Source organism: Carex rostrata, chromosome 4, assembly GCF_964058835.1.
Source record: "Carex rostrata chromosome 4, lpCarRost1.2, whole genome shotgun sequence".
NCBI classification, from domain to species: domain Eukaryota; kingdom Viridiplantae; phylum Streptophyta; class Magnoliopsida; order Poales; family Cyperaceae; genus Carex; species Carex rostrata.
Genome location: NC_135921.1, coordinates 476021 through 484824, shown reverse-complemented (window position 1 = coordinate 484824; position 8804 = coordinate 476021). Strand labels below are relative to the sequence as shown.

General features: G+C 38.8%; 1 pseudogene across 1 annotated transcript; it reads left to right on the top strand.

Moving 5' to 3' along the window:
• Window positions 1–7494: 7494 nt before the first annotated feature.
• On the top strand, window positions 7495–8670 carry LOC144553337 (carboxylesterase 1 pseudogene; annotated as a pseudogene). The gene has a single exon (XR_013511358.1). The product of XR_013511358.1 is annotated as a carboxylesterase 1 pseudogene (transcript).
• Window positions 8671–8804: the final 134 nt, after the last annotated feature.

Sequence of the window (8804 nt, the reverse complement as noted above, 5' to 3'; positions counted from 1 at the left end):
TAATTTGTTTAATTTTGTGGCAAAAGTAATGTTTTCTTATATATTCTGTATGAGATGTTGCAAAGTTCAAAATCTGAGTGAAAATTTTTTTTTCCTCCTGCAATTTCCATATTTGGTCATATATATATATATATATATATATCTATTTTCATGCAGATTTTTTATCAGCTTTTCAGTCATTGTTAGTCTTCTCCTTTCTTCTTGCGCTACTAACCAGGCTATCCATGCCAGTCTTTATATAGTCTAGTCTGGTAATTAATGTCCTCATTGTATTATATATTTCTTCCAAGTAGTAATTACCTGCCTTTGTGAGATTTGCTATTTTGATGCTCATCTCTTGTGGTGTTTTTGCTATTTTCTGCGCTGACCAATTTTCTTGTACCATTGTCTTCAATCAGAAATTCCAAGTTCGATAAAGCAAAACAGGAAATTAATTAGTAGCTCACAAAAAGTAATTTAACTATACAGAAAATGATAAGTTATATGGAACAGAGCAGAATTGGTGTTTTAAAGGATCTGGAGTGCACATTTTTAACATGTGGATATTTCCAAGTTCTGTTTGTGGATGTGAAAACTTAGCTTGTTAATACGAATTTTAAAAGCACGGTCATTGGTCAGACCCATTAATATTTTGCTCGCAAAATTTAAAAATAGCTAAGTGTGCACACTACTATAATTTACATTTTTTCCATGCAGAGTATATGTTATTTCTAACCGGATGAAGGGTTTATGGAAATAAAATTGCGTTTTCTGACACACTTAATTATTTTCAACGGTAGTCCTATGAAAATAGTAGTGCATGGGAATCCATGTTGTCTGCACATGGAAATGCTTCCTATCCACCCTTAGAAATAATATTGCACGATCCATGACCCACCTAACAGACCATTTATTATATTTTATTAGAAGTTCCTAGAAATAACTCGCCCCATGCCCTTGGAAATAAGTGTTTTGTTTAATCTTTTTATATTATTTTATAGTGAAGGTTAATGGAAATACTGGAGCACTATGCTCTTGAAAATGTTTTATTGATTCAGTTTATATTATTTTATAGTTAGACTTATTATTTTTATGATACTACTATTGGAAAAGTTTCATTCATGGTGACATAAGTCTTTCTGTTTATTTGATATCTCCCTTTGTAGCAATAGAAATAAATCACAACATACAGCAAGCAGTATTTAATTGCGATATATAAAATGAAACACTACAAATTGAAAACATAAATTTGGGTATTTGAACTAAGCCAATATATTTAATTTGATACAGATATTTTGATAAATCCAAGCAATACATGCTTTCTCGAATGACTCTAGCTTTTGTCCCCCCTACAATATATGTTGTTAAACATATGAGTGTTATTAAATGAGTAAAATAATTATATACAATAAGTAAACAGTGAATTAAATGAAGATGAAGATGCAAGGGCTGAGATGCAAATAGTTGTTCTACAAGGACTGAAATGAGAATAACAGTTATATATAGATATTAATTGTCCTTTTTAAGCAAAAAAAACCAATACGACATAATATAGGGACCCAACTGTAATTTTCTTATTTATTGTTCTAACAAGGTTCCAAGTTAGTAACCATGTATACCTGTAAACTATGTGCATCCCACAAGACAGTGAACTGCTGATCAGTGTTGTAAAATGCGGTTTTGTTCATGCATGTGAAAGACCACTACATATTGCATATGTGGCCACATATGCGGATTTGTATGCGGAAGTACATATGCGGTTTTACTATGCTTGTTAAAGAATTATAGATAAAATAAAACTAATTTATATCTAAAGACTTGTTTAGTCTAGTGGTTTGTGCTCTTTATTATATTATAAAGGTTATAGATTCTAATTTTCTTCACCGCAAATAATTTTTAGACTTTTTTCAAGTCCACATGGAACATATATGTGTCTGTATATTCAAAACTGCGTGAACTTGACTGCATGAGATTTTGTATGCGAAAGACCAATGCATAAGCATATGCAGATCATGCGGCCGCATTTTACAACATTGCTGCTAGTTACTAAACAACATCAAATTAAATACCTATTACAAATCCAAAAAGAGAACAAAGTTAGAAAATCTGGTTGACAAAATGCTTTATAGGCTAGTAAAATGTAAAGTAAATTAAAATGGAAAACCTAACACGTGTATTGCTTTACCAATTAATATCCTTCATCAAAATCATCGTAATTAAACCAATCTTCTTGCTCCATGTGATACTCTTACTCTCTGTCATGCTCTTCCTCATGTTTCACTACTTGGTTTTCATCTCTCGCCATAGATTGTGGTGCATCTGATGTTGTTGGCGGAAGGACTGTTATTTCGTCCACTAGCTCGAAGTCATTTTCTCCAAAGACCATACCATCCCAATCAAAGTCTTATCAATCTGAAACTGATATTGGATTATTCAACCTTTCATATTGATAAAATTCTAAGTTTGAATCGTCGCCCTCGACTTGAAACCTTTACTTTTGGCTTATTTTAAATGTCACCCACCAAGACAATCTTTCAGGCTTGATAGATGCATATGATAGGTAGCACACTTGAGTTGCTTGAGCTGCTAATACAAACAGCTCGTAAGTTGCTAGATGAGAAGTATGGTTAACCTCAACAATATCATGTTCGTGGTCCACTTTTACATCGTTTATTATGTCAAACTAATCACACCTAAATAGAACTACCGTATGAGCATTATATTCTAGTGCAATGACCTCTTGGAGAAAAATAAAATAAAAGCTGCTTTCTTTCATGCTCTGAAAAATTGCTTAGCCATACCATGATACTACAAGCTTAACTGTGTCATTGGCCAAAAAAAACCAACTGGTGCATATAGAGCCTACGATCTTTAATAAAAAAAACAAAAACAAAAAACAATTTCATACTAATTAAGTTCATCGATCTTTGATTGAATCTACGGCCTGATTCATTTTCATTTTGGGGTACACTTGAAGAACGATTTTCAAATTAAAAGAAGTTTGGAGAAAAAGGAAGATACGAAAATGGAACAGAAATCTAGAATGGTAGAAGAGATGATATTTTGGGATTTATAATCACACGAGGAAAGATTTTGGCATGTGCGTTTTTTTCTCATAGAAAATAAACTTTCCTTTTTTATTAGTTGTTTTATTAAATGAGCGAGAGAGGTGAAGAGCAAAATTGATATTTGAAAAAAAAAAATTCTGTTAGCTCTCAAAATGAGACTAGGTGCTCTCTCTATAACACTCCCCTAAATATGTGTGTGTGTGAGAGAGAGAGTAATTTTGAATTTTTTTTTTCTTGGGGATATCAATAAAAATTTTGATTTTTTTTTTTGTTTAGTTTGGTAATTTGTAAGACTATGGAATTCTCATTAGTATATCTAAATTCACAAGAGATAATGATGTACTAATGGAATTCTCTTCCTCTTTTTGCATTGTCAAGGACCGCCGCACCATGACACCGCTTCTTCAAGCAACACTTAATAATGGCCTTTACCATTTTTCTTCTTCCCCTCGGGTTTTTATTGGAGAGCGTGTCTCGGCCGATACATGGCATGCCCGGTTGGGGCACCCTTCCTCCACTACTACCCGAACCATTTTAAAATCTCATAATCTTCCTCTTTTAGGTCATACGTTGAATAATTGTGAACATTGTCACAAAGCAAAGGCACATGTTTTGCCTTTTTCTCTTTCTTCTTCTCTTGCTTCTTTTCCCTTGGAAGTGATTCACTTCGATTTATGGGGACCCTCACCTATTGTATCAAGAAATGGCTATAGATACTATGTGCATTTTATTGACGAGTTTTCTCGTTTTTCTTGGATTTATTTTCTTCGCACTAAAAATGAGGTGGTGCATGTTTTTCAAAAATTCAAGGCTCAAGTAGAGAATTTATTTACCACCACCATTAAAACTCTCCAAACCGATGGAGGAACCGAGTTTAAGCCAATTACTCGCATTTTTCCACAACTTGTCCATCAAATCTCTTGTCCCCACACCCCACAACAAAATGGTATTGCCGAACGAAAGCATCGACACGTTGTCGAATTGAGTCTTGCCATTATTTCTCATGCCCTCATTACCACTTGATTTATGGGACCATGTCTTCCAAAGCGTTGTATTTCTCATCAACCGTATACCACCTTCTCATTCCTCCTCTTCTCCATACACTAACCTCTTCAAACGAGAACCCGATTATTTATTCTTGCGAGTTATTGGATGTCTTTGCTTTCCCTTACTTAGACCCTATAACGCTCACAAATTACAATTTCGATCCCTTCCTTGCATTTTTCTTGGTTATTGCGAAACCCAAAAAGGATACAAGTGCCTTCATATACCCACTTCCAAAGTATATGTAAGTCGCAATGTTCGGTTTGAGGAGACCATTTTTCCCTTTGCTCACCAAATTTCGGCTCTGGAACAACCACCTGCCTTATCTTGGTCACTGCCTTCCCTACTGGTGCCTTCAATTTTTTCAAATCCTTTGACCGAAAATTCACCTGCCTTGACCTTGACCGAACTTCCACCTGATCAGCCTTGTTCTGATCCAATGACCGTAACTTCACCTAGCAGGCCTCCCTCACACCATTCTAGCCCAGCTTCTCGGCCCAGTTTACTTGGGCCTCATCCCTTGGCAGCACCTTCCTCAGAGCCTGTTTCTACTCCACCTATTTCTTGCGCAGATGACCCAGTCCCCTTAATTTTGCCTGAGCCGACCCCACTTAACACTCCTTTACCTGAGCCGAACCCAATTGACTCTGCTTCAACAAATACTCACCATATGCAGACTCGGTTGAAAACTAAGTCTACCCGACCAAAAACCTTTCCTGACCATGTTACCTATCTCACTACAAAACATCCTCTCCCTCCACCTTCTTCCCTTGAACCGACTTGTTTCACCACGGCTAACAAACAACTTGAATGGCGCAAGGCCATGACCGATGAGCTTACGGCCTTAGCTCATAATCAAACATGGGATCTCGTACCACTTCCCCCGAATCGCCAAGTCATTGGGTGTAAATGGATCTATAAGATCAAAAAGAAATCGGATGGATCGATTGAACGGTTCAAGGCTCGACTTGTTGCCAAAGGTTATACTCAAGAAGAAGGGATTGATTACCATGAAACTTTTAGTCCCGTGGTCAAGCCGACAACAATTCGTTTGGTTCTCTCCCTTGCCGTTACACATGGATGGGACATTCGTCAACTAGATGTGAACAATGCCTTTCTTCATGGAGACCTTGAAGAGAGTGTATATATGGCTCAACCACCCGGGTTCACGGATCCTCTTCATCCCACACATGTTTGTCGGCTCAAGAAGGCATTATACGGGCTCAAACAAGCTCCTCGAGCTTGGTTCCATAAACTTGCTTCCACTCTTCTCAAGCTTGGGTTTCAAGCCTCTCAATCTGACCCTTCACTTTTTATCTCTTCAACTTCTTCTTCTATCACCATCATTCTTGTATACGTGGATGATATCATCATTACAAGCTCTCTTTCACATGTCATTCCCACCCTCATCTCTTCTCTTGCCTCGCAATTTTCACTCAAAGACCTTGGGCCTCTTCATTATTTTCTAGGAATCCAAGTGTCTTCCATTCCAACTGGCATGCATCTTTCACAACCGACTTACATTCATAATCTTCTCTTGAAAGCAAAAATGGATGGAGCAAAGCCGTGTGCTTCACCCATCTCACCTTCCACCACTCTCTCCAAGAATCAAGGAACTCCCATGCACGACCCTCATCTCTATCGAAGCACGGTTGGGGCCCTGCAATATGCTACCATCACGCGGCCCGACATTGCGTATGCCGTGAATAAAGTTTCCCAGTACATGCACAACCCCACCGAAGATCATTGGGATGTGGTCAAACGCATATTGCGGTACCTAAAGGGCACGCTCAATCATGGTCTCACCATTGATAGCAAATCCTCGATTCAATTACATGCCTATACGGATTCCGATTGGGCAGGGTGTCCCGACGATAGAAGATCCACTTCGGGTTTTTGCGTATTCTTAGGATCCAATCTTTTGTCTTGGAGCTCAAAGAAACAACACACGGTCTCACGGTCCAGTACCGAAGCGGAATACCGAAGCATGGCCATTGCGTGTACGGAACTCGTGTGGATTCAACAGCTCCTCAATGAACTTCGGGTTCCCTACCTTACCCCTCCCATTCTATGGTGTGACAATCTCGGAGCCACTTTTCTTGCTTCCAATCCGGTTTTCCATGCCCGGACTAAGCACATAGAAATCGATTTTCACTTTGTTCGAGAGAGGGTTGTCTCCAAAGCATTGGCTGTCAAATTTATTTGCTCACAAGACCAACTAGCTGACATTTTTACCAAAGCTCTTCCTGCCACACGGCTAGCTTTTCTTCGGACCAAGCTGCACATTCTACCTTCTCCCAGTTCAGCTTGAGGGGGGGTATTAGTCAAAGCTGTTATTTGACTGTTTAGTTAAGCTGTTAGTTGAAGTGGTTGGATCATGGTTAGTTAGTTGTTAAAACTGTTGGTACTAAACAGGTCTTCTAGAGTTCATTAGAAACTTCTAACAGAGATTGTAATCACTCCTATAAATAGGAGATGTAATTGATTGATGGAAATTAATAAAAACAGAATTCCTTTCTCACTACTTCTTATCTTCTTCTTTACCAGTACACACATATACACTCTATCACTAACAATTGCCGCTTCTTTTAATAAGGACATAAATAAATTAAATTAATAATTAAATGCTTATTGATAGACATTGAGGGGATTTTTTTTTAATAGAACCAAATTTAATATTTTTAACAAAATAATTACCATTAATTTGGATTTTACAAAATCAGCTCCCCAGATCTGCATGTTTGCTCCAGCGATTCTCTGAATCGGTGAAGCCATTTTATGATCCATCTATGAAATCTAACCACAAAAATCAATAGTAAATAGCTCCACTGATCCTGTAGAACGGTGAAGCAAACATGTTTATGTCTCCACCAATAACTGAATCAATGATGCATGTTTTTTTATAAAAACCAAATCAATGATGCTTGTTATGTTAAAATATTTAAAATTAGTTCTATTTTGAAAACAAAATCCGTTGAGGGTATACATTGAGAATGTGATTACCATAGTCTAATCCATTGGTTAAATAGAAACTAACTTATGACAAATTGATAATCCTTAAACTTTTGTTATTTTCCTCTCCGCACTAAGAAATATGATGTTAATAGTATAGTAATTGTTAACTAGAAAGCAATTTGTACATCTTAATAGTACATCTTAATATGATCTTAATATATAGTATATAAAGACTAGTGATAAAAGAGTTGACAAATGTTTAAGAAGCGATAAGGATAAGATCGGAGGATGAAAGATGTAAACAAATGAAGTCTATATATGACAGTTACTTTTGAAGAGATAAGATCAAATTAAAGATGAAAACAAATTAAGTCTTTAAAAGAAGAAGAATACTCTATTGGACTGACAAACGCTGCCACTCAAATTTAATTTTGACCGCTCTCTCTCGCTCTCTCTCTCTCTCTCTCTCTCCCGCGTGATCTCCCGCGTGAGGTCTGAAGTCGGAATTAATGGATCCGTACGAGAAAGTTGGTCTGACCGTCAACGAAGACGGCACCATTTCTTGCAACGCTGCCGTGCCGCTCTCCCCCGCCTTCCCAGACGGCGAATCCCTCCACAATTCAACAATCAGCGTGCTTTCAAAGGACGTTCCTCTCAACCCCAACCCCGCCCACAACACCACCGTGCGCCTCTTCCTCCCTTCCCTCCCTCCCTCCAAATCCCTTCCTCTTATCATCTGCTTCCATGGCGGAGGTTTTGTGCTCTTTCAAGCCGCCTCCGCCCCCTTTCACGCCTCTTGTGCCCACTTCGCTGCCTCCCTCCCTGCCATTGTTGCCTCTGTCGACTACCGCCACGCTCCTGACCACCGCTTGCCTGCCGCATTTGATGATGCCAGAGATGCTCTCATCTGGGCCCAGTCGGCTATCTCCTCTGACTCTGAACCATGGGTTCAGCACTTTGCTGATCCTACTAAACTCTTCCTCATGGGCTGCAGTGCCGGTGCCAATATTTGCTACCATGCTGCTTTAGATCTCATCACTTCTAAGCTTGATCTCAGTCCCCTTCGTCTCTCTGGGCTAATACTCAACCAGCCTTACTTTGGGGGAATTGACAGGACGGCATCTGAGTTAGCATTGGTCGATGACATGATCATACCTCTTCCCGCAAACGATCTTCTATGGGAACTCGCGCTGCCTTTGGGAGCCGATCGGGACCATGAGTACTGCAATGTGATTGCACATGAGACAAAGGAGGTTAAGCTTCTCCCACCGTGTTTTGTCAGAGGCACCATTGGTGACCCACTCTTTGATAGGCAGAAGCTGTTTGTGGAAATGCTGAGGAGAGCGGGAGTGACTGTTGTGGACAAGATGGGGAGCCCGGGACACCATGGTGTTGAGTATTTAGATTCTGAGAAGGCAGCCGAGGTGGCAGCTGATGTTAAGAATTTTGTGTATGGCATCGGTGCACCGGTCCACTGTCTTGAACAGGAAGTGTAAGGCATGCTATGCTTTTGTTAGATTCCGAATTTTATCCCCTCTAAAACTGGGGAATCTCAAGCTGTATAGATTATATTTTGATGTTTAGTGGTTGATATTACTAAGTGTGTAATCATTCAGGGTGTTTAGCAGTTGTTTTAAAGTAGGGAGAATTCTACTTCCATGACAAACGCTGTGCCGCTCGAAATTTTTGTTTACCAACATAGCATTCTAGGCATTCTAAGAGCGAATGAGAATAAATTATGTTTAACAACATAGCATT